Source organism: Sinohyriopsis cumingii, chromosome 13, assembly GCF_028554795.1.
Source record: "Sinohyriopsis cumingii isolate HCF-2022 chromosome 13, ASM2855479v2, whole genome shotgun sequence".
NCBI lineage: Eukaryota > Metazoa > Mollusca > Bivalvia > Unionida > Unionidae > Sinohyriopsis > Sinohyriopsis cumingii.
In genome coordinates, this window is record NC_142973.1 from 45,822,507 (window position 1) to 45,848,141 (window position 25,635).

Consider the following 25,635-nt stretch of genomic DNA (forward strand, 5'->3'; position numbering starts at 1 on the left):
TACATGTCAGTGACATGATTCCCCAGTGCTAGATATCACTATGAACTACCATACTGCAGACATCGTAGCGATATGACTGAAAAATCCAAATCACACACACATACACGCACACAAACGCACGTACACGCTTTATTGTTAAAGCTAAATGGTAACTGTGTTCTGGATATTGGCCTGGCGTGATGGACTAAAACTGTTTTCCCAAACTGAAGAGTAGATCACAATGAATCACATGGTGATGTACACTATGGGTTTTTACACCATGTGACGAAGCAAATTATTGATTATTCATTCACTGATTCCTTTGTCATTCACTCTATATCCTTAGTGTCGCCCTAAATAATTAATTATGCATATAACGCAACAATTATGTCATAACTAATTACGAAATAATATTGTAGGCGAGAGGGCTAATAATTATTTTCCCATCTTAGGAATTACCACAGGGATTTCGATCATACCAGGTGGAGAATTGGTTGTTGGGGCAGCTGGTGGTGGGGGTGGCGGAATCACTAATGTAAAGTTTAATTAGCGCATGTTCACTGTAAGTTGATATGCTATATGTATGTTCTAGCAAGCCCACACATTTTTTCCTCCTTTATTTGTGTTCTCTTATGAGCTGAGTGTCACAAGGTCATATTAAGAAAGTATACCTTTGCTGAAATACCGATAATAAAGCCTGTACTATGTTCCAAGACTTGGTAAACACACACACACACACACACATGAGTATTTGACGTGTCCAGCTTTTACTATAAGAAAAGTGATAATGGCTATGCAGTAAGTAAATGACTTAAAGCTCATGCATGTAGCCTAGTAACTGAAGACTATATTATAATTATATAAGTGCGTACTACCTACAGAGTAACGCTAATTTATAAAGTATCAGCACTGATAAGAATTACAAATATCACATCAAATTAGAAAATAAGATTTACATAAAGCTTTCGTTATTATTATAATAATGTACAGATAAAAGTCCCAAGTCAAGTACATGGGACATTTACACCAACACCAACCTCCCAGCTTATTCAGTTTTATACCATATTTCTTCATAAAATTCAAAAATGTAAATGTTATCCATATGGAACTGGACATTTTTGTTACATCGATTAATTTTTATATTATATATTAGTAATTTTTTTCCCCTCAGCAAGTTTCATGTATAAATGGTGTTCAGTGTTGCCTATTTACATGCTTACATGGCATCCGGATTTGATCGTTAGTTGTGACAAATTTGATTCGCAAAAAAGCTCGTTCTACTCGTAATTTGACGCTCACGTGATGAAAAAGATAAGAACATGCACTATCCGTAGCGACACATCTTGCAAATGTGATTGCCAAACAAAAACATGCGTGAAAAAAATGCAGTAATTTGTCCTAGTTCAAGAGCAAGAATTATACTCTTTCTTGATCAAGCGACTTCTACCATAACTTTACTTTGGTAAATTGATGAGCCTTCTCTTCAATTAAGCTGACTCTCCGATGAAACAAGACCAAACTTTTATTTATAAATTATGTTGCGTTTTACATGAAGTCACCGATACCAAGGTGTATGATTCTCCCCTCCTCCATACATCATTTGTACTAGAAGTAACTTTGGAAATATTTTGCTCATAATAAATACAACATTTCCTGGTTGTCTTGAATTAATTATGAATTCAATATATTTCTCTTATCTGATTAACGATCTTTTTCTGACACATTTTGTGGGGCAATATTACAATGAAAAGTAACATAATAATGCAGCACAGGCTGTGTTTCCATCAGCCCCAAAGAGTAAAAGAAAATTTTAGCTGAGTAAAGTAAAGTTGTTGCAATGTTTGATTTTCATGGCTCACCTCTTGACATTATTTGCTTTGTGGTTTGTTGTTGGTAATTTAGTTGTAGCAAGCTTTGATTTTTCAGCGCTTGCCCCTTGGCAATTTTGCTGCATTAAGATTTGATTTTCGCAGTTTGCCCCTGGGAATTCAGTTATAGTATGATTATAGTAAGGTTTGACTTTCGCCGCTTGCCCATTGGCAATTTCAGTAAGGTCAGAGTTTCATAGCTTGCCCCTTGGCAATTTAGTTGTAGCAAGGTTTGATTTTTACAGCTTGCCCCTTGGCAATTTAGCTGTATTGAGGTTTGATCTTCATAGCTTGCCACATGGCAATTTAGTTGCAATAAGGTTTCGTCTTGATAGCTTGCCTATTGTCAATTTAGTCATAGTACGGTTTGATTTTCACAGCTTGCCCAATGGCGATTCCGTTGTATTAAGGTTTGATCTTCATAGCTTGCCCCTTGGCAATTTATTCATAGTAAGGTTTGACTTTCACAGCTTGCCCATTGGCAATTTTGTTTTTATTAAGGTTTGATCTTCATAGATAGCCCCTAGGCGATTTAGTCATAATAAGAGTTAATTTTCACAGCTTGCCCATCGGCAATTTAGTTGTAGCAATGTTGGATTTTTTACAGCTTGCCTCTTGGCAAATTAGTTGCAGTAAGTTTTGATTTTCACAGCTTGCCCCTTTGTAATGTAGTTATAGTAAAGTTTTATTTTCAGAGCTTGCCCATTGGCAAATTAGTTAAGTAAATGTTTGATTTTTACAGCTTGCCCATTGGCAAATTAGTTAAGTAAATGTTTGATTTTTACAGCTTGCCCATTGGCAAATTAGTTAAGTAAATGTTTGATTTTTACAGCTTGCCCATTGGCAAATTAGTTAAGTAAATGTTTGATTTTTACAGCTTGCCCATTGGCAAATTAGTTAAGTAAATGTTTGATTTTTACAGCTTGCCCATTGGCAAATTAGTTAAGTAAATGTTTGATTTTTACAGCTTGTCCCTTGACAATTTAGTCACAGTAAGGTTTAATTGTCACAGCATGCCCCTCGGGAATTTAGTTATAATAAGGTTATAGTAAGGTTTGACTTTCACCACTTGCCTATTGGCAATTGCATTAAAATTTTATTTTCACAGCTTGCCCATTGGTAATTTAGTTCTAGCAAGGTTTCATTTTTACAGCTTGACAATTGGCAATTTAGATGTAGCAAGGTTTAATAATATATTTTCTTAGCATATCCCTTGGAAATTGTGTGTTAAAGTATGGCGATGAAAAGAATTATTGCAGCATATTTAATATGCATGGTTACCATAAGACAGTTTAAAATATAAAGTTAAAATGTTGTTTGATATTAAAGTGCCTTTTTAAGTTTTATAACTATTTTTTCATATTACTGATCTATGCAGTTTATTTTAAAACTGAAACTTAGAACCAGGAAAGATGGGAGCAATAGGTTTATCGAGGAATAAAATGCATTATGTATCTTGTACCAACCCTGACAAATAATAAGCTGATCCATGTCATAGTTACATCTTGTACCAACCCTGACAAATAATAAGCTGATCCATGCAATAGTTACATTTATCATTTTCTCTCATTTTTTTGAATGTGAAGAATACGCTATGTTAATTCCTTGAACTGTCTTCTGAGTTAAATAAATCTGCAACGCCTTGCAAACATGTCCGAAATGCCTTGCAATCATGTCCGAAATGCCTGCACATAATAATGTGGACATTATAGTAATAGACGATGATTTTCTTAATTGCCTCTGAATATTTTCCGAGTGTAAAACAAAAATAAAATGCACATATAATCTACAAGTATTCATCCTTACGCTTCAAATGATTGACCGATATTTCACTAAAAAAAACTTTTCGCTTATAGCTTGTGTTTTGTTTTTTTTACCAGCCATGGTGAGTTTGATTTTGTATACTTTTTATCTTTTGCTGAATTGACACACGATAAGTATCTGTATTCTCCAAAATCGACGCTAGGAATACAAATTATCGTATTATTATGAAATTTACACAATAGCCATATCATGCCAGTGATTCAGTTTTCAACAAAATCATTGCTGCGTCACCTGATACTGCCCCTAGCCTCCGCAATTCCTTAATTATTGAGATTTTCATGTTATTTTGTTATTTATTAATTTTACTTTTTTATTCTTTTATTTTATTTATTATTTTGGTGGTTGGGATGCTCAGATTTTCTAATTTAGTATCATAAAGGCTGGTTCAAGGAATTACCGCCTCTTAAGTAAGTACGTTGCTTTACAATGCATATCAATAACAAGAACTATCATTCATTTTTAGCTGATAACAGTAATGATCCAAAATAATCTACATATGTATATTTACTTTATATAAATATCAAAATCTGTATCAACTGATTGATGATTATTAATTTCAAGTCATTTTAAACTAAGAGCAAAATATTTCCTTCAGCTAGGGTCTGTGTCTAGTTCAATACCTGCTACGAGGAGGTAATCCATTTCTTGGATGGGAGGTAACTTGTACACTCACAAATATGAAATTTATTATAACAGAAATTCCGTAAATCCTACTCCTTCCCCCTTTCCTGTATCCCCATCTCAAACTAGTAGCGAAAAACTTCCCTGCAGTAGGGTTTGCATTTCTCACTTCTTTTTCATCAGCAATAATATTTTACTTTGATGCAAAAATGATGCTTGAACGATAGGTGATGGATATATTACTCGTAAAGGTGGTGCGCTAGTTTCGTATTTTGCATAAATTAGATTTTTGAAGAAAAAAAGTTCCCAGATTTTCCCTTCTGTTTATACTGACTATATAAAAGACAACGTATATCTTAGGTATTGTGAAAAGGATCTTGAATTCCCTTTTATTTGTCATATGATTGATGGGTGTAATTTGGGTTATAGCATACAATAGCTTGACCTTACTTTAGATACACACCTTTAAAAAACTTCTAGCTCCGCTTGGTCGTATTCACGTCTTGGACTTCAAAGGTAAGTTATAAAAAGGAGTCGATAACATTATTAACTTTTATATATTTTATAATTCATTAATTGCACTGTCTAATTTGTCAAAATTCGTTTCCCCTATTTTAATAACTGCTAAGGAAAGTGTACTTTAAAAACTAAATCAGGCTAATATTTGGAGCACGTAAGAGCATTGTTGTAGGGTTTAACGCCATTTTTCAGCACATGATAGGCTATACATGGTGGCCAGTATTATTGGTGGAGGAAGAACCCGGGAAAACCCCTGAAAGAACCACCGATCGACGAGAAGCTACTGGAAAGCTTTCTCACATACCCACATTAGCCGAATCCGAGACTCGAACCCACGCAGACAGAGGTGAGATGGCAGTGATCCGTAACGGAGAGCGCTTTAGACCACTCGGCCACTCGGGGCCCCCACGTAAGAGCGATCATTTTGGTTAGCTGTGTGCTCAGATCATGTAAAATGTCCACATGTACAATATTCAAAGAAATTTCAAAGAAATGTTTCAATTCAAAGTCCTTTAACAACTCTTATTAAAAAAAATTTCTTTAACATTATGTTCCTTCAAGAGGAAATTAACATGACACAAATGTGTTTATTGCTTAGCAAAACAAAGATATGTGTAGTATTGTATTTTGAAAAGGAATTATCAAGAGAGAAAGTAAGAAATTGTTTTTATAAAAATCCACCATTACAAAACTGCATGTTTTCATTTTCCATCAGTGATTACTTTCTATTAGTCTATCATATTTCCGCGTGTTTATATTTGTTGCGATGTTTGTGACTAATGTCTAAGGGAGTAACATTTCACGATTTTCAAAATGACCGAGAAAGTAACGAAAATAAAACCACGCAGAAATATTTCCATATACGCTTTTAGTGGAAGCACGTTAAGAGATAAATATAGCAGAAAAAAGGAGGAGGAGAGAAACACGAAAAAGTGGCTCAACACAAAAACAACCAGCAGATTATGAGTCCTGATGGAAATTTACTGAGATATCACTCAAAATAAGTTTTACAACATCACGAGTTTTGATATAATTATTTTTTTATATAAAAGAACGCAAATATCATGCAACACTTAAAGAATAAAACAAACACAACTACTGCAGAGCACAGGAAGCAACTCCTTAGCTTGCTGCATTACAATCATGCATCTGATAGTCGGGGATCTGCGTGTTTGGTTAGTTACTTTTAAGATGTCCCGGCAAACGCTCTCTGAAATATGGAGAAAGTAAAATAACAATATATGCACTTGAGAACTTCAAACGACAAAAGTCATTGTTGTTTTCACTTAGTCTTATGCATATACTTAGATGTTCCGTTATTTGATAGATTCGTGTTACATATTATCACTGAAATAATGACTAACATACAGACCAACTATATAGGTGCAATTCCGACACTTTTGTGAGTTATCAGTTTAAACCATTAGTGTATTCACTCGACAGAAAATTTCAAGACACTCTTAGGAATACAGAATGGACGAAATAATGAAAATAATAGATCGTAAAATTATTTCCTCGAATTAAAATCAAATAGAATGAACATACGGATATAAATACACCCTATTTTTATACTTAATAATGATAAGTTCCGCGTATGTAAAAGCACAAACATTAAACGAACCCTATTATACCTATCTCCTAAACTTAACTTTGCATTTTTTTTTTTTCTTTTCATCTTGATTACAAATGTCGAATGATTAGGAAAAGAAGCCTTTTTTTCGGTGTAAAAAGCGTAAATTCGCGTTTAGAGACGATCAAACTCAGATGTACGTAAGGGTTTTCTCGTCTAAATATAGAGCTTAGCTACCTGTAATCTGCTCACGTCCGAAGGCGAAGATGGCAGGTAAGTCTCGCGAGCAAGCAGCCTTCATACACTAAATATATCCGTTTGATTACTCTGCAGAATATACTTGTATCTCACCTATATCCGAAAAAAGCAATACTTATTACTTTCATGTATAATACTTCTTATAAATACGATGTTCTTTAGTTACTCACTATAGCATCTTTTGTACCGCATGATGTATATATATATATATATATATATATATATATATATATATATATATATATATATATATATATATATATATATATATATATATATATATATATATATATATATATATACAATGCTGTCGGGCAAATCTAATCTGCGCACCTAAGGTTTCAAAACGCATACCGAATTCTACCGAACGATGAAAATAAAATAAAGCAAGGCTTGCCATTTGCAAAGAGGCAATTATTGTCACCAGAATATTCTATTCAAAATAATATTAATTTTGGACACAGGGGATACCACCCCCGTGTTTTCCCGATATGTCGGCTTATTCTGCGCACAGTTTTGAAAATATGTAATGTTTATCCATCGGCCGTTATAAATGAAATATATTACTTTGGACTTTTTCTGTCATCAGTTCAGTCGAGTAATTAGATCAGGTTTATAGTTAGTTTTACATAATTCAATGTAAAAATGCCAAAAAATGGCAAGCGATAGTAAGCAAACTAAACCGATATTGTAAAAAGTTAGTAAAGTTCAACATTTTATTAAAAAAATAAGCTATTATGTGGATGATAAACAACAATGAATAGGATGCAATGTGTTTACAATGTCTTGTTGATGGGGAAATATTACTACAGAACTTAGAAACAAACTATACGCAGGGGAATTTCTTGAGAAATTATGTTCTAGCGGCAAGTTGGGTATCAGACGATTTTGTACGTGTAAGACAACTTCTTGCAAATTTGGAAACTTGGATTAAAATCCAGTATTGTTTTAAGGTACACATTTCCATCTTTTATATAATGTAGTTATTTGTATGATTCTAAAAGATGCATAGTAAATCGGATTTTCTGAGTTACAGGTTCAAGTAGGTCATGGAGTGGGTCTACATTTTGACATTTAGAAATTACATTTTCATGTACATTTCGAGTCTAAAAGTGGGATATTTTCCTACACTTTATGAATATCACTTTTCTTAACTAAGTACGATCGTTCTTTCTTGATACAAAATGGATTTTTGAACCAAAATGACACGTGATCCAATGTTTACAGAAATGACGTATCGTTGTGCAGAGTTACCCGGCGCGTAGAATAGGCCGACATGGTGGTATATATATATATATATATATATATATATATATATATATATATATATATATATATATATATATATACATATTTTGATAATATTGTCGGCGAATAATGGGCAAAAGATGAAAGAAAGAGATTACATCCTTGTTTTTGCTTTTATTTTTTTAATGAGGGATGTATACAGTTGAAGAAAAATTATCTTTTTAATATCATTAGGATACGAGCCTCCAATGTAAAATGTGAATATAAAATGTGTTAGGTATATCAGTAAAAAAAAATACAGTATGAGATCCATTAGGGTTCGTCTTGATTTTTCAAGGGCAAAGCTACGAAAACCTCATATTTTCGCAAGTACACCAGCTTTTATCAAATAATACGCCCATGTCCACTCTACAATAGATTTCCAAAACAAATAAAGAAACTCATTATTAAAACGAAACATTTATTAAGTTACTAAATATTATTAAACTTACGGTCCTTCATTATGCATGCCAGAACTGAACAGAAATGTAAAGAGTGTTGAATTTGTCATCGAAATCTGCACAAAAATCTATGTTATGAAATGCAACTCAATTTAGACTGGTTTGGAAATACAACTTTTATTTTATAAAGTGCATTTACATAATAAAGTTTATTAAGGTTCAGACTCGTGAGTTGAGAAATCCGAAAGGAACTGTGAAAGACATGGACCCGGGACAACTCTGATTCATGTGTTGTGCCAGTTCAGATTTCTTTAGTTAGTTGTGTTGTTTTTGCAGAAAAATTGTACAAGTGCATTTCAGTCCTCCTGTACCTCCCATGGCAACCATTGGCATGCTTATAAAAACAAAAATAAAATGTCAGTGAACTGGAATTGTTAGTGAGCAGGACTGGTGTAGTCAGCATAAGTAGTATAGTGGGATACCATAGGGTCTATGGGACTTCTATGTTAAAACTGGTGATGGTGGTTGTACCGTAGGGTCTATAAGAATTTAACATGGGGAAATTTAACATTGAGTGAATGGGGAATTGAACATAGCGAAAGGGATTGGGATACTATTGGGTCTATGGGACTTCTATGTAAAAGTGGGTGTTTGTATTATAGGGTCTAAGAGAATTTAACATGGGTGGGATTCTCTAGGGTCAGTGGGAATTTAACATAGGAACCCTACAGTGTCAAGGGAAATTTAACATGGGAATATCGTGGGACTGTATATCATAAAGGGAAATTTAACACGAGGAATATTGGGGCTGAATAGCGTCAAGGGAAAGTGGGGTTGTTGTAAAGGGATAATAGGAATGGAACAGGTGAGGTGACGTCACGGTACTATACATTGGTAACAATGTTGCAAGGGGCTGACCTCAGTCGGATCAAACAACGGGGTAAAACATAGAACGCTTGGCGGGACGGGACTGGTGGGACAAAGACATATATAACACGTACAACATACATACTTAGATTGATGAATATAAATCTATCACACCTAAACTATAAAATCGACTAAAAGGTTTGTTAGTCAAGAAAGCAAATCTTTTCGAGGCATATGAGTGACCCTGAAAAGGGTCTTTGCTTTTATCTTAACATCATTCCGTTATCATAGAGAGCATCACATAGGTCTCCTTCTCTTTCTCAAACTTCTTGTGACTGCTGGACCGCAGATAAGGACTCGCTTCAGACAGCTTTGTCTCTCCACATAGATCGTTCGTTTCCAAACGTTAGTATTGGTGATCCGGATAACTGTCCATGATGATTTGACATAAATAAGTAAGTCCGTTCGGAACAGCATTTTTGATACGAAGGTAGACGATTCAACGTTAGTCCACATTTGTGACGAGAATAGGTGAAGGGAATGAAGTGAATTGCAGTTATTTATAGTGGAAGAGTGGATCGAAACGGATCGAAATTTTTCACCAATCCCAATACGCGTTTCAAATTCAGTCACAGTACGGAGTCTGTCTTCCAATCCGAAGACAGCTGCCAGTGACGTCACATTCCCTATAAAGTTGCACTAGCGTCTGTGCGCAATGAATCAATGCGACCAAGTTTTCAAACATGACGTAGACTAAGAAGACGATGAATTGGGATGCACCGCATGAGAAGCGATGACATCGCAGCGGCCATCAAAGTCAACACAGTTCGACTTCCAGACGAGACTGATTTTAATTGGGATTTAGTTGATTTTCTCTCTTCTTCGCAAGAATTTGTTCCTGTACCAGCACCTTCGCCACCTTCTCCCTCTTTACCACACGTCGAGGACTTTAAACAGAGACAGAAAGAAGATTTGGAGAAAGTTTGACAGCAGCAGAAAGAAGCAGAAAAAGCTTTCTCCTTCAATAGCAACAGCAAGAAGAATAGAAAAGAATAAGGAAATTAAAGGAAGAAGAAGAAGAAGCAGAGAAGAAACAAAGTCTAGGAGAGAAGGAGGACAGAGAAAGTCTTAGACATTTTAGCAGAGTTAAGGAGTCTGAACAAATGTATCGGTCCAAGCCTGTTACTACGCCCTGAGAAAGCCACCCTTGTGATTTCTAACAAATCATCGACAGGAGCAAGTCCAGAAGTAGGTCTTGGTTGTGGCAAAGGCTTAAGGCAAATAAATCTGATCACATACCATTCCTGAGTTTGTTATATATCCAACGGTCCTTTTCAGAGCCACTCACCTCTCTCGAAAAGTGATAGTATTCATTTTGCCAAAATCAATTAAGACTCAAAATCCCCTTTCTTTTGCCTCATGATGTACGTGTATGAATGTGTGAGTGTAGGTCCTTATTCTAAAAAACAAAACCAAGAGACACATGCGTTTTTCTTTCTGGTCTATTCTGGTACAAATTTTACAATGCAATATCACAACACAACACTTTAAAAAGTTCATAGACTTCTTGTATGTCTTTGTTTACTATCTCATGTTTTGAAGTTTTTCACTTTCACAGTTATTTTCCTCTTCTTTCCCATTTTCTACTCATCTTCTTCTCTTCTCTTTTTTTTCTTTCTGACGTGTCTGCATTCTAACTTATGTCAGGGTACCTCTTCTTCTTTCTGTTCGGAACCCCTCTCTTTCTCTTGCTCCTGTTGTTTCTTAGAGCAGTCTGCAAACCAGTGTCATTTCTCTTGACAATGATAACAGGTATCTTGACTTTTGACAGCTGTCTTGCTTTTTTGACGGTCTAGACATTCTATAGCCCAATGCCCTTTCTTCTGACAGATATAGCAAGTATCTTAGCTTTTATCTCGAAAGAAAGAGGAGTTGTCCGTCGGCTTGTCTGAAGAAAACTTTCGTGTGACATCTCACAAAGTTCTGATCAGATGTTTGATCTTTGTTGGTTTTTCCATCGTTCTGCTCTGCTTAAGAGTGAAATGAATACTGGGAGGGAAAACACTGACCCTTTATATAGGGAAGAGACTTGTCTGACATTAATATGGGGACCCATAACGTTTAAAATGTAGCCGTTTGAGTTTTTGCAGCCTAAATGAAACGATCGCATCATTTATTGGAGAAAGGTGAAGAAAGTAAGAGGCAGAAACATGAGTGAGCCCAAATCCAGAGCCTACACGAAACCAAAGTCCACTACCACAGTAAACCCTGAAAAGTACTACCACATTCGAGAGATGGAAAAGCGCTCCTCTAGAAAATTTAGAACCACGGTCTACATGTACACAGTGAAGTTTAAAGATTTCAAGTCCGATGTACCGGTGGACAAAGCAGTGGGGTTCATCACCGAGGAGTGGGAATCTTTGTTAACCACACTGAAACCGCAATGTGAAGCCAAAGAAGAGGATCGCTTGAGACGTTCCATTCATGACGATAGTTTGAAGTTCCCCCTTCGGATCGGGTTTAGCAGCCTTAGCAGAACTGTTACCTTCCAAAGTCATTGACAAGATTCAACACGTGAAACAATCCAATTACAAGTTTCACATCACTGACGGAAAAGTGACACTGTTCATGACCCACATGACTCTTCCCCAAGGGACAGGACGCAAAAAGATGTTATTGGTGGACGAACTTCGTAGCATCAAGCGTAGCCTTGTCTGAATTAACAACCCTCTAAACCAGATGTGTTTAGCCCGTGCCATTGTGGTGGGAGGAACGAACGCAGACAAGAACGACACGGCAGAATGGAAAAGTGCCTGGGAGAACATTCGACAACAACAACAACAAAGTGAAGCAGAACTCCTGTTACAGCAAGCGGGGCTATCCAAAGACACACCCTGCGGCATTCCTGAATTGCAAAAATTCGAAGACGTCTTGGCTCCATGCTACACCTTGAAAGTAAACCCTCAAGAAGTGCGCGGACCTCTGTTGTTTCGAGGTAAATATTCAAAAGACGGAAAATACATTTACATCTATGATCACGGTGAACATTTCGATGCCAATTCAGTATCAATGCATTCCTGGGATACGGCTATTACTGTGAGAAATGTGACTATGGCTATCACAATCGAGAGCAACACAAGCATTGTGGATTAAAATGCGAGGGATATTTGGCCTCTCAACCCTGTCTGGACGATGGACAAGAACGTGTGTATTGCCCTGCTTGTCAGCATACTTTGTCAGTCCAACCTGCTACTAACAACATCTGAGGACGCAATGTTCACAACAGAAAATGCTTGTCAACTGCTGAGATTGAGCCCTACTTGTGGACAATGCATACTTACCAATAATACCAAGGTACATGTATGTTCTGAAAAGAAATGATGTCACATTTGTCGAAAAATCGTGGACTTGGAACACGAATGCAACATTCAAAAATACCATTCCGAACAAGAGGAGGAAGATGACCAGAACAAAGGGAAATTTCATCTTTTTCGATTTCGAATGCATGCAAGAGACCGGGATTCACATCCCTAATTTCTGTGTGGCTCATCGAGCGTGTGAGAAGTGCATCCAAAAACCTGTCTTTAGTCATTGTGCTCGCTGCAGCAAGATTCCTTCAGGACGTGAAAAAATCTTTCGGGGACCAAACACGTTAACCGATTTCGCCTAATGGATCTTGAACCCCATCGACGAGACTTGGAGCCAAAAGGACATCGAACGTTACGGAGATTATCATCGCCATGCCATGGTATTGGCTTACAATTTCTCGGGATACGATGGACAGTTTCTTTTGAGATACGGAACAAAGTACCGAACGTCCTAAAGTGACTTTGAACGAAGCCAAAATCATTTCAATGCAAGTGGGACAAATACTGTTTAAAGATTCGATGAGTTACTTGACTATGCTATTGACTCGAATGCCTAAATCGTTTGGAATGACAGAAATTAAAAAATGTTATTTCCGCAAATTTTTCAGTACCGAAAACAATCAACACGGCTTTCTACCCCATTTGCATGATGCTTATTACTACGACCCCGGGAACATGCGTACCAAACAACGAGAAGCTTATTACGCTTGGTACCAGACTCACGCCTCGGACCCCTTCGACTTTCAGGATGAAATGCTAAATTATTGTCGTTCTGACGTGGACATTTTACGGCATTGCTGTGGAAAATTTCGAGAACTGTTCATGGAACACAGAGGGATCGATCCTTTGAAAGAAACCTGCACCATTGCCAGAGCGTGTTCCTTAGTGTACCGCCAACGATTCATGCCCGAAAACACCCAGTCTGCCATAAGCCGTCAAACGACGAACTTTGTCAAACGTCAATACTCGGTCAAAGCCCTAAGCTGGCTACATTACCTGTGCGACAAGGAAGACGAATGAATTCAACACTCTCGAAGAAACGGAGGAGGCGAAATTACAAGTGAAATGCAAACTCAAAATCAGTTCTCCATTTTTAAACTATGCTCTTTTCCAAAGTAAACGAAGATTGATTATGGGAGGACACTACATCAGTCACAAATTTAAATGAGGTTATGGGCCACGACCTAGCGATTCCTGATTCTTGGAGGACACTGAATGGATAATTTACAAGAGAACATTCGTGGTTTGCCTGTGGAGTTGAGAGAACGCATTTACAGAGAGCTGGTCAAAATACTAGTGAAACGTAAAGAACATCTGCATTCGTTCCGTCACCGATGTTTAAACTACTTGTACCTGAATGCTATAAGAGGACTAATTCAGATGAAAGTGTTCCATTGGTGAGAAATTGTTAAACTGGACGTGGGCGAGAAGGACTGGTTTGTAGGGACTGATTCTTTTTACTACAAGATAGACATATTGCAACGAAGAAAAGTTAGAGGATTATCAAAATCTTGTACATAATGTAAACTTAGTTCAAGAGCAACCTTTTGAACAGTGTTTGATGTGCAATCTAGTGACTAAACCATTTAGATTCGCCACTGGAGTACGATCATCTCTGAACAGAAAGTACACTTATTGCCTCCAACAAAGAGAGATATATAAACGGGATACCATTCCATGGTCTTTATCAGTGATGGTACAACAAATTCCGTGGAAGGACATCAATGCCAGTATTCAGACGGCTGAGCATTACCAAACTTATTACGAGAACTGTATCCCATGAATTGGGATCGTCATGTGGTGTATGTGTCTTAGTGACTTGCTTTCTGGCAGTTCGTTTACCAGCCGATTCCTTGTGGGATCTTTACGAACAGTACTTATCACCAAATAAAACATGAAAGTGATCCCCTTAAATGTCCACGAGAGACTCATTCTGCCAAAAGCCTTGCGCTATCATCTGGATACTTTTGGACCTCTACAGGAAAGAAAGATTCGTAAACTTTTAGGTACTGAAGATGTGTACGACGATGTGTGTGTAGCTTGTGACTTACACCCTCACTGGACAGATGTACGTGACGGGAAATGTTTGGGTTTCGTATCATGGACCAAAGAAGTGGCCAATTATGCCCAATAGTTGTGATCCTAAATTCAAACGTCCAGTGAAAAGCGTAACTTGTAATCCTGTGTTAGTGACAGTGCCAGAAGAAGAACCCGACACCGATGGAAATCACTACCTTCAGGACACGACTGCCATGGACATTCCCGAAAGACCATTCCTTGAGGACACCTGTGTGACTGTACCCAATGTAGGGACTGTAATGACATTACACGCTGTCACCAGGACACCGTTTTTACCAAAAACATGTTGTACAGTGACTTGTTTATCTTCCGCTTTGATCGTTGTGATTTGTATTTTATCGCTGAACTTAACCATTTGGCTTTTATGTATTTTTGTCTTTCGTGTTGTTCCATTTTAACTTGCAATACAAATGTCCTGAGAAAAGAATAAAACTCTTGTCTTGTTTGTCTTCGTGTCAAAAAGTAGTATTCCATGCACTATGGCTACCTCTACTGTCTCTGCTCCCTCTTCCTCCACTTTCAAAGTCATCGACGAACACTTAGATCGTGCCAGTTGGGAGGAACTGTATCTTCGCCATCTCTTGTTAATTGCCGGACCTAGCGGTTCAGGCAAAACCGAATTTAACAAACGTTTGATCGAACATAAACATCATTTGATCGATTTTCCACCTCAACGGATCGCGTTTTATTACAATGAGTGACAATCGGCGTATAGCCTCTTGCTAGAATGTCAAGGCGAAGACAACGGGATTGTGTCTTACCCCAGTCAAACCCATCTGGTAATCTTCGACGACATGCTTTGAGAAGACGAAGAAGAAATTAAAATGTGGTTTACGCGCAAAAGGTATCATAATAATGCCAGTGTCATTTACATCACCCAAAATTTGTTTAAACAAGGTAAAGCTCATCGCACCACCATTCTCAATGCTCATTACGTGGTCTTGTTTAAAAGCCCTAGAGATAAATCGCAAGTCCAAGTCTTAGCCAAACAGTTAGGAACGTCTTGGCTAACTCATGCGTACGACGATGACACTCAAACCCCACACGCCTATTTACTCGTGGATTTAAAACCCACACCCCACCCCTGATTATTTGCGATTTCGTACCTATCTGTTTCACCACTGGTGCCATGACGGAAGGCCTATCGTGTACACGTCCCTGTCGTCGACTTAACAACAACAAAAGAAAATCTATGAAACCGCGGACACTTTGGGTCTGTCTTATACAGCATCAACATGATGTCCCTTCAGTCTCATCTTGATGTCAAATTGATTCGTGTCTTGTACGGTATCAGTCGCGAAAATAAATCCGCAAATACGTGCTCGTGTCTTAGAAGCCAGTCTCAAAAAAGTTTTACGATGGTTTACGGTGACAGGACGTCAATTACTGCAAGGCATCATTCACATTCCTCATCAAACAAAACGCTTTTTTGACAGAAACAAAGTAGCCTGGCCGATCATTTTGATACCTGGAGGTAGCGGTTCTCTTGGAGGTGTTACCTTTTGCTAGGAACCAACACCAGTCAGGGAATTACGTAGGAAAATTATGCAGAAGGTTACACGTTAGATCGACTTTGATTTCACTCCAGACCATGGCAGCGACGAGGGACATTTCCACCCTACAAAATCAGGCCAAAGTCGTATGAACTTCAGTTTGCAAAGGCAATACCCGTTAAAAAAAACACGGTGAACGTCATCTGGTATGCCGCATTCGACAATACGGTAGAAATCAACAGTTTGAGAGAAGTCACTCTAGATTATTAGAAACTATGGAAGACACTAATCCCTCTTTAAATGTCGAAGAATCTAAGGAAATGGAATGGGGGGAGCGATAACGTGGAAGCATAACCCCAAGACAAAGACGAAGAGGATATAGAGATGAAGTCCCGATGGCCAGAACAAGAACAACATTTAGTCTCTTGTTTTGCCAAACACCTGGTGAATCAAATTACGGAATTGATCAATTACTATTGCTATGGATGTCAAATTCAACACGATAAATGTCTGATGCTGAGTCAAGAAGAAAAAGTGGACGAATATCTGGAGGACGCTTGGGGTCTCATCTCAGAAGAAGCAGTGTTACATCAATGATAAAAAAAAATTGCTGAATCATTCCTCCTCTCCATTGATTGATCTAGAGATCCATCGCACTGAAGCTCTCTTGGCCCAGAGTGGGGAGACGAAGTGAAGAGACGATTTTGAGAGAGATTTTTAAGCGAAAAGTTTGGATTGAATTGGTAACTTATCAGTACCTGTGCGGAAAAAAAAAACAAGACGAAATTAACAACACAAAAAATGGATACCAGGGAACTTTATTACCTTTTGAACAACAGTTCATATACCTCTTCTTGAAATCCTGTCGTGTGTGCTAAAGATGAACTGCCTCATCGCAAACCTCAATACCATAAAGCTTATGTCATCAACACAGACGACAGTCATCTCCCAGGAACCCAATGGGTAGCCGTCTACTTTCCTAAAGAGGGTTATGTGGAGCATTTTGATTCCACCTTTGGAAGACATCATTATATTTCATGAGAAGAAATGCCCAGACGACACGATTCAATAATGTGAAATTACACAAGGCACATATTCCATGGTGTGTGGACAATATTGTGTGTATTTCCTTCATCAACGAAGTCTAGGATATTCTTTAGAACATTTAGTGAGTTATTTTGATCACCACTCTTCTAGAAACGATAACAAAGTAGATCGATGGTTTTGTGACCATTATGGTTATCTCTTGTCTTTAGCTAGGAAACGTAGTGTACATCAATGATCCAATGACTTCCATCAGCGGAAATCTCACTTCACTTTACAACACTGTCAACCTTATCACAAATAGTTTATCTGTTTGAAAAATTGTTTGTTTGTTTCTTTTATTGTTTATTGTTGATTGTTAGTTGTTTGAATAAAAATGTTGTGTTTTGAAGGAAAAAAATTGTGTCTGTCGTTTGTTTTCCATTTTTATCATTGCACATGCTCTTTGCCTTCTCTCTTTCTCTCACCCTATGCTCAGTTATCATAGGGTTCCGACCCAACAAAAATCGTATGGATTTTTTCTATCGCGTCCGCGCTTGAACCATATAAAGTGTCGCAGTCTCCATTCGGACCATTCATTATTGACTCATCCTCCTATGAAGATGTGTTCAAGACTAGCGAAGCTGAAGGAAGCTTACAAGAATATACATCGTGTCAGGCAAAGCCTGATACCCAAACCTGAAGAGATAGAGAATGTCAGAATGTTGAAAGTGAACGAAGACCTGATGGAAGAGCTCTTCAGAGAAGAAATCAAGAAGGAGAAAGAAGAATTGACGGAGAAGTACAGACTTCAGAAGCAGAGAGAGAGAGAGCAGCAGCAGCAGCAATATCAGGAACCAGACAGAGGTTTTGTCGACTGTCGTGAGGACGCGAAAGAGTTCTCCTTCTCTTTCCAAAGAAGCAGACCTTATCCTGTGGGAAAGCCTGTCCCCAGACGGAGACGTAATCTTAGGCCATAAAAGATTGCCATAACTTTTCATGGCTACCTCAGTACTCTAGAAAATATATACTAGTTCAATTGCCAATTGCATGTTAGTAAGTTCAAAAAATAGAAGTGCGTCTATAAGTACTTCATTACTTTGTTTCATGTAAAAAATAGTAGTGTGTCTATAGGCACTTCGTTTCAGTAGCTTGTCAAATAATGTGTGTGTTTGTGTTTGTAATTAGTGATTGTAGGTAAAGGTGAGTGAGTGTTTCTTTTAAGTCCACGCGTTCCGTGGGTAATGTTATGGGCAATGTAAGTTTCAGTGCCAGGGGATATTTTCCTTCACGTCTTTGCTTCACGCATATAAAGGAAGTGTTCGTCAGTCTGGATACCCATCGTTGACTAGTCAACCACAAAAATCATACGCAACAGAATAGCGAAACTATTAGAATTCCAAATGCACCTGGAGTATGCCAGGCGGCATTTAGACGAGCTGGCTATGGAAGCCATAGCAGAAGAAGCCACGACAGAGGACGAGGAAGAGGAGAAAAAGAAAGCAGAGGTGAAGGAAACGAAGCGAGGGATCCTGCCTCACCTGATGCTACGACATATGTGTAATGTCAAGCCTGATGTGAGAACAACTCCACAGGCAATAGCAGCACCACAGTCACAGCCTCTGCTACCAGTACAACGGCCAATAGTTCACCAGACTGAAAACTGGGAAGGGGAAATAAGGAGGCTACAGCATCCACGTGTTTGGCATAAGAGAAGACAGAGGGACGTCTTCACTATCCCTGAAAGTGAAGACTGGGAGACTGAAACCAGTCAACCCCCAACCTTAAATTGGGAGCAGGACTGTGGTGTGACTGTGGTGCCAGGGTAACCATTAGCCAGGTGTATTTGGAGTTTAAAAAACAGCCCTTCTCAGGGCTAGCCAAATCTGTAGAAAAGAGATTATTCAAGTTTCCAATTTGCATGAGTGTAGAGTAGTGTGAGTAGAAACACTCACTCTTTTACTGATATATGTGTGTCTATATATGTGTGTGTTTGTGTTTGTATGCGTTGGCGTACGTTTGTGTGGATAGTAGAGTGTGTATTTTGTATGCGTTGGCGTACGTTTGTGTGGATAGTAAATATGGGGTTTGCTTGCGTTCGCGTACGTTTGTGTGGATAGTAGATATTGTGATTGTATGAGTGCGCGTACGTTGTGTGGATAGTAGATTTTGGCTTTGTATGCGTTCGTGTGCGTTTGTGTGGATGGTATATTTGGGTGTTTTTTCTTCTTCCCGTGTGTGGATAGTAGAGTGTGTGTTTGTATGCGTTCGCGTACATTTTTGTTTATAGTAGATTTGGGGTTTGTTTTTTTCATCTTCCCTCCGTGTGGATAGCAGAGTGGGTGTTTTTGTGAGTTCGCGTACGTTGAGTGGATAGAAGATTTTGTGATTGTTTTTTCTTCTTCCCGTGTGACCGTTCCGGTGGCTTAGTGGTTAGAGCGTTCGCCTTGGATGCGGGAGGTCGCGGGTTCGAACCCCGGCCGAGTAATACCAAAGACTTGCAAAAATGGTACAAACAGCTACCTCGCTTGGCGCTCAGCATGAACATGTTAGTGTTAGGACTGGTCGGCCTGCTGTCAGGATAATGTGACTGGGTGGGACATCATGCTACGTGTCTTCGGCATGATGCCCCAGTGCTAGACATCACTATCAACTACCACATTGCAGACATCGTAGTGATAAGACTGAAAAATTGTTAAAGCTACGTTAAAAATCGTACACACACAAAAACACACACACACACATCGTTAAGTAGTGCTAAAAATCATTGAATTGTGTGATAGACCAATTCTGAGATACATTCGTCGTGTAATTTGTATATAAATTGGTGAAGAGTTATTGAAATTGGTGAAGATTTATTGAAATTTGAACCAAGAAATACTTGTCATTACTTTTGGGGTACTAAAACGTAGGTCATAGCGACCCAGTATTGAGTGTGTGACTCAATTGCAAAAAGCTGTATAATAAAAAATAAGCTTTTTAAAACTAATTATGAAATTGTAATTTAAAAAAACATGGTTGACAACGAGGTTATAAGAAACAAAATTGATTAGAACATTTCACATGGAACATTTCCTGAAAGTCTGATAATATTGAATGAAGTTGTTTTGGAGAAGACGTGAAAACAATGTTTCTCACCTGGTTGCCATTGAGACCAAGATGCACACATTTTTTGTAGATCATGTCATGACAAATATTCCCTCCAATTATTCTATTAAAATTTGACCAGCGTAATTTTTGAGACGGGAAAAATATATTCTCTAACAGGTTGCAGTGGGGGTTGAATCCGTAAGCCACCTAAATAACGAATAGATAACAGACTAAAGTTTCACCGAAAACTGCTTTAAACGTGGACAGTATTTGAGAATTATACTTTTCCTGGTATTCGAGTTTGAGCCAAGACAATACAAATAATCTTGAGACGACTGACCTAACTTTAGAGAAACTCTTGATATGGTAAAACAGTATATTCTATTATCTAACAATAGCATTTGGGTGACAGTTTGAAAGCAGAAAAAAATTATGCTGCCCCGAGTCCTGACCTTGCAGATAGGTCCGTGAAAGTGATAAGTGACAACATCAAGTCATGATATATAGCTATACTAAGTGTTATGGATATAACTTTATTTCAAAGTTTGCAAGTTAGAGCTCCAAACAGAAATAGCACTATTCATCTTTAACCTTAAAGTGAGTACCATGAAAGTGGTCAAGTTGCCAACATTGTCTTACTAGTATATAAAAGTTGATCAATAAGTTTTAGTGCTACAGCCACCATCATAACAGTAAATGTAACATTGATCCGTGACCATCACTTTACACAATGGAAGATATTTATATTTTCAACTTTATTCATTCATTAGCTGTTTTTAATATATTCAAGAATCATTTGAAGGTCTGAAAATTTTGTGCAAATTTCGTGCATGATGGGTCCCGCATTTGCTGGCGGCTGGTCAAAAACAGACTGGGACATATTTTGTAATCGCCAGCAAGCCAAATACGAAAACAGAGACGTTGTTTGAACGCGATTCTCGCAGGTGATGACGCATGGATTTAATTTTTCTGAACTCGACTGGAGAGAAAATAATAATGTTTGGATCGGGGGGAGGCGGGAAGAGCAGAGACCACAAATCAATCTTTATATATATATATATATATATATATATATATATATATATATATATATATATATATATATATATATATATATATATATATATATATATATATATATATATATATATATATATATTTATATATATTGCTCAAAAATGGACGGAACAAGCAAGTTCAAGGTGAGGACTTAAGGTGCACGAGAATTCACTCGTTAGGCAAGTGCACTTTGCGCTTAGATATGCGTACAAACTCCCTAGATTTCTATTTAGAAATGTAAGGTAGATGCATAAAATTGTAGACACATATATACTAAACAGATGACATCGCTAATCCCTTGATCCCACACTCGTGTGTTTAGATAATAGATTATAGGAAAGAAATTAATACAGAATGACACACATATAATCGCAAAGGTTAAAGAATTTTGAATTTGTTTGAAGCAGATATCAAATCTGTTGCGCGAGAAATGACACATATGTTCTATCGCTCATGGTCAAGACCCCTAACCCACTCGACCATGCGCTCACTCACCAAAAAAAACCAAAAAAAAAAACCAAAAGAGTGGCACAAAGTTGAAGGTAGTGTCTCAAAGTTCGTAAGAACTCACTCGAGAGGCACGTCGAGGTCTAATATTCAGATATATTCACAAACTCCCTGGATTTCTATTTAAAATGCAAGGTTTATACATTAAATGTTAATTATCAATTGACACCCAATAGAAAATAGAGAAGAAAACTCTTATCCCTGGATCCAGGAATAAGCGCTTTCCTGCCTCCAGATCCCATCTTACCCATTAATGGCAATCTCAAAACGGTCTTTCTTTTTTCCTCCTTTTTTTCTTGTTGCGGTCTTTGGGGTGATTTAATTGAGCAATGAAGAAACATCCGTTGATTGACCCTTGCTAGCGACCTCAGGTTTCCAGCAATCTCGCTGCATGTTTATTTAATCACAATTGGTGACCTTTACACGTCTGAAACTCAGTAAAATAGTATATCTATCAATCCAAAAATATTGAAAGGCTTCATAGAAAATCAGCGGGTACTCTGGTAAAAACAACAAATTTGTTTCTTATCAACTGAAAAATGTATTTGTCCTCAATACATGTATTTAGCTTAAGGCAATAAATGTGTCAGTGATGTGACTCATGATGACACGTGCCTCGTGAGCCCTGAAAACTTCGTATTCTATAAGGTTAAGTCCTACCTTTACAACTTTACACTGCATGCTATTTAAATGTGAAACGTCATCAACTTCTCTCTCTCTGTCTCTCTATCTCTGTCTCTCTGTCTGTCTCTCTGTCTGTCTGTCTCCCTCTCTGTCTGTCTGTCTGTCTGTCTCTCTCTCTCTCTCTCTCTCTCTCTCTCTCTCTCTCTCTCTATATATATATATATATATATATATATATATATATATATATATATATATATATATATATATATATATATATATATATATATATATATATATATATATATATATATATTGATAACACTCAGTTAGAAAACAGTTTCTCGAGTTTATTTTAGCTATTCCACTCTTTGTCTGAGGAAAAACAGCTTTTTTAAATAAAGCAAATGCTAACACAAAAGCAAACGTAAATGTTTGAATGCGGGTTCTAAGTTAGAAAAAAAGTGTTAAATGATGAAGATAAAATATTAAATGAATAAACGGTCTCAAGATGTGTAAACTGTATATTTATTCCTCGTGAAGGTTATGATAACAAAGGTTCATATAAATAGAAGCAACAAAAATAATGGGGCTGTGCAGTATATGCCGGACAATCAAACTGCGTTGACCTAATTTCCGAGCGAAAGACAAAAGACGGAAACCGTCTAAGACAAGATAGTACAGTAGGTCTTAGTCCTAAAAAATCTATCCCAGCAGAATTATCAGTTGATATACGTGGGAAAGGTTATAAAGGAAATGTGTCATGAGAATGCTGAAGTGGGAAACTTAATAATAATAATAATAATAATAATAACAATAACAACAACAATAATAATAATAATAATAACTGATGAAAGGGGTCATCTTGTATTTACATAAGTAAACATTATCGCAAAGATATATGTACGATGCCTTGATGAAATATTGACAAAACTGCATTGGGAAGATTAATTTTTTTTTTTAAATTTGGACCGAATCCGTTTGAGTTCTCAGTTGTACAATCCAGTATCATTCTTTAGGAGTGCATTCAATACTGGTCAGCCTCGAGAGCAACTCAGTCAATAGCAGCTGTTCCTGGGTGATTGTTCAGAATGTCCAATTACGTTGTAGTATTTGGTCAGTTTCTCATTGATGGAATAGCGAACGTGACTTGTGCTTTGTCAATTACTTTTCTGACGTCAATGCTTTCTCCAAAATATTGTATGGCAGAGATTTTACAAACCAGGAGAGAGAATACATTTTTGGCTCGTCATCCTAAATTCTTAGTGACGATCAAACTGACTCTTTCGGTCGAACCATTTGGTCATGGGCATTTGATTACAGATCAGGCAGTGCTTGTCTTTGCATGTGTATTAACTGCTTCTCTGGTTCTGTCCGAAATTACCTCGGCACGTACCAGATGGTTCTGTCCGAAATTACCTCGGCACGTACCAGATGGTTCTGTCCGAAATTACCTCGGCACATATCAGATGGTCCTGTCCGAAATTACATTGGCAAGTAGCAGATGGTCCTTGAGGTTTTAAGATCTACGGCACCCAACTATATGAACTTCTTGAAATACGCCCTACAGGCGTTCTGAAGATTCCAAATGTCATGGCAACAAGTTTTGTGATAATGAAATATAGTATCATAAGGTATATGAGTGATATTCGTTATTATTCAATGGGACCTTCTACCTCATTTAAATCTATTTCAATGTAACAAACTGCTGAAGGAAATTATTCCTTCGATTCCTTGGGATTTTTTAATCGTTGCACGTTAAAGTTTACTGGAAAATTATATTATGCTGACCTGTACGTCATTCCTATTTGTGTATGTACAGTTTCGAATGATACTCGCACATGAGTATGACCTAATGTAGTTACGGTTTTTTTTTCTTTCTGTAATGTCAAAGGACTTCAGTGGCTAAGTAATAGGTCTTTTCCGGTTAACACACAACCTGGGAATCCCATCAGAATTACCATGTGATTTCGTCTTAGTATTTAATTAATAATGGTTTTAATTAATAATGGTTTTAATAAATAATGGTTTTAAAAACGTGCTACGTGCATCCTTGAAGCAGATAAATATACATGCCCAGCAGACGACACTGAAACATTTTTTTTTTGGGGGGGGACGCTGAAATTGTGAGAACAAAATTTAAACACTAATTAAAAGATCATTCTAAGCAGCCTCCACATCATCTTTTTTCATCTTTTTCAATATTCACAAGATATCATCCAATATGTCATCTGTTCAAAAGGCTTCGACAGTAAACAATTAAAAAATCCCTTGCACGATATGGAACTTTGTAAAGCTATGTTATTTAAGTAGGTAAACTGCTAATTTTGTCCAGACATGCATGAGCTGGGAATTCGCTTAAAACAAATAATGGGCATGCGCACCATCATGAATGTAATGTGTTTGTACATGACTGAAAATGGTTTTTGAAACATGTACTACGGGCATGCATACTTGAAGTCGATAAATAAACTTACTTAAATATGTCGATTCTGACAACGTTTCTGTCATCTAATACGATGTATGTATGTATATATATATATATATATATATATATATATATATATATATATATATATATATATATATATATATATATATATATATATATATTAAATATGCGTATATGATATTTGAAATGAGAAAACAACTGCTATCATCTGACGTCATCAACTTGAGATCTCAACAGTAATTAATGGGAAATTATGTTTCATTATAGAATAATTGTTTCAATATTTCCGCCATATTCATGATATATTTCGTGTTATAGTCGGTAAGCATGCATTAAAATTATCTGCGACAAGTATAGTGTCATCAGCGTATTAATGCAACATAGCATTTAACATTTAAAAAATCAGTATGTCCAGAGGGTACAGCACAATTTTGACACCCATTTACTAATGCTGGGTCAATTAAGAATATTGGAGATAAATTAACCCCCAGCCGTATACCGTTTTCACAGAAGAATAAATAGGAGTTTGTATTATTCACATAGACAATTGATTTAATATTATTTTAAATCCTTATTTTGACATTTTAACACTTTCTCCTGATGCACATTGAATATAACTTAAAATAATAAGTAATACAAATACATGCTTTTTGCAATGTCTTTAAAATATATTGTCAATCAGGAGTAGTCTTTCTTGAATCCAGATTGAACCTCAGGTAGTAATTTATTGTTAGTAAGGAATTTAG

The 25,635-nt window shown here is 37.0% G+C and overlaps 1 long non-coding RNA gene across 1 annotated transcript; it reads right to left on the bottom strand.

Moving 5' to 3' along the window:
* Positions 1-5,833: 5,833 nt before the first annotated feature.
* LOC149785341 (uncharacterized) lies at positions 5,834-22,218 on the bottom strand. The gene is made up of 3 exons (XR_016413502.1): positions 22,061-22,218; positions 6,619-6,732; positions 5,834-6,021 (listed from the first exon to the last, which is right to left on the bottom strand). It is a non-coding gene; the product is annotated as an uncharacterized LOC149785341 (long non-coding RNA).
* Between the last annotated feature and the right edge of the window lie 3,417 nt (positions 22,219-25,635).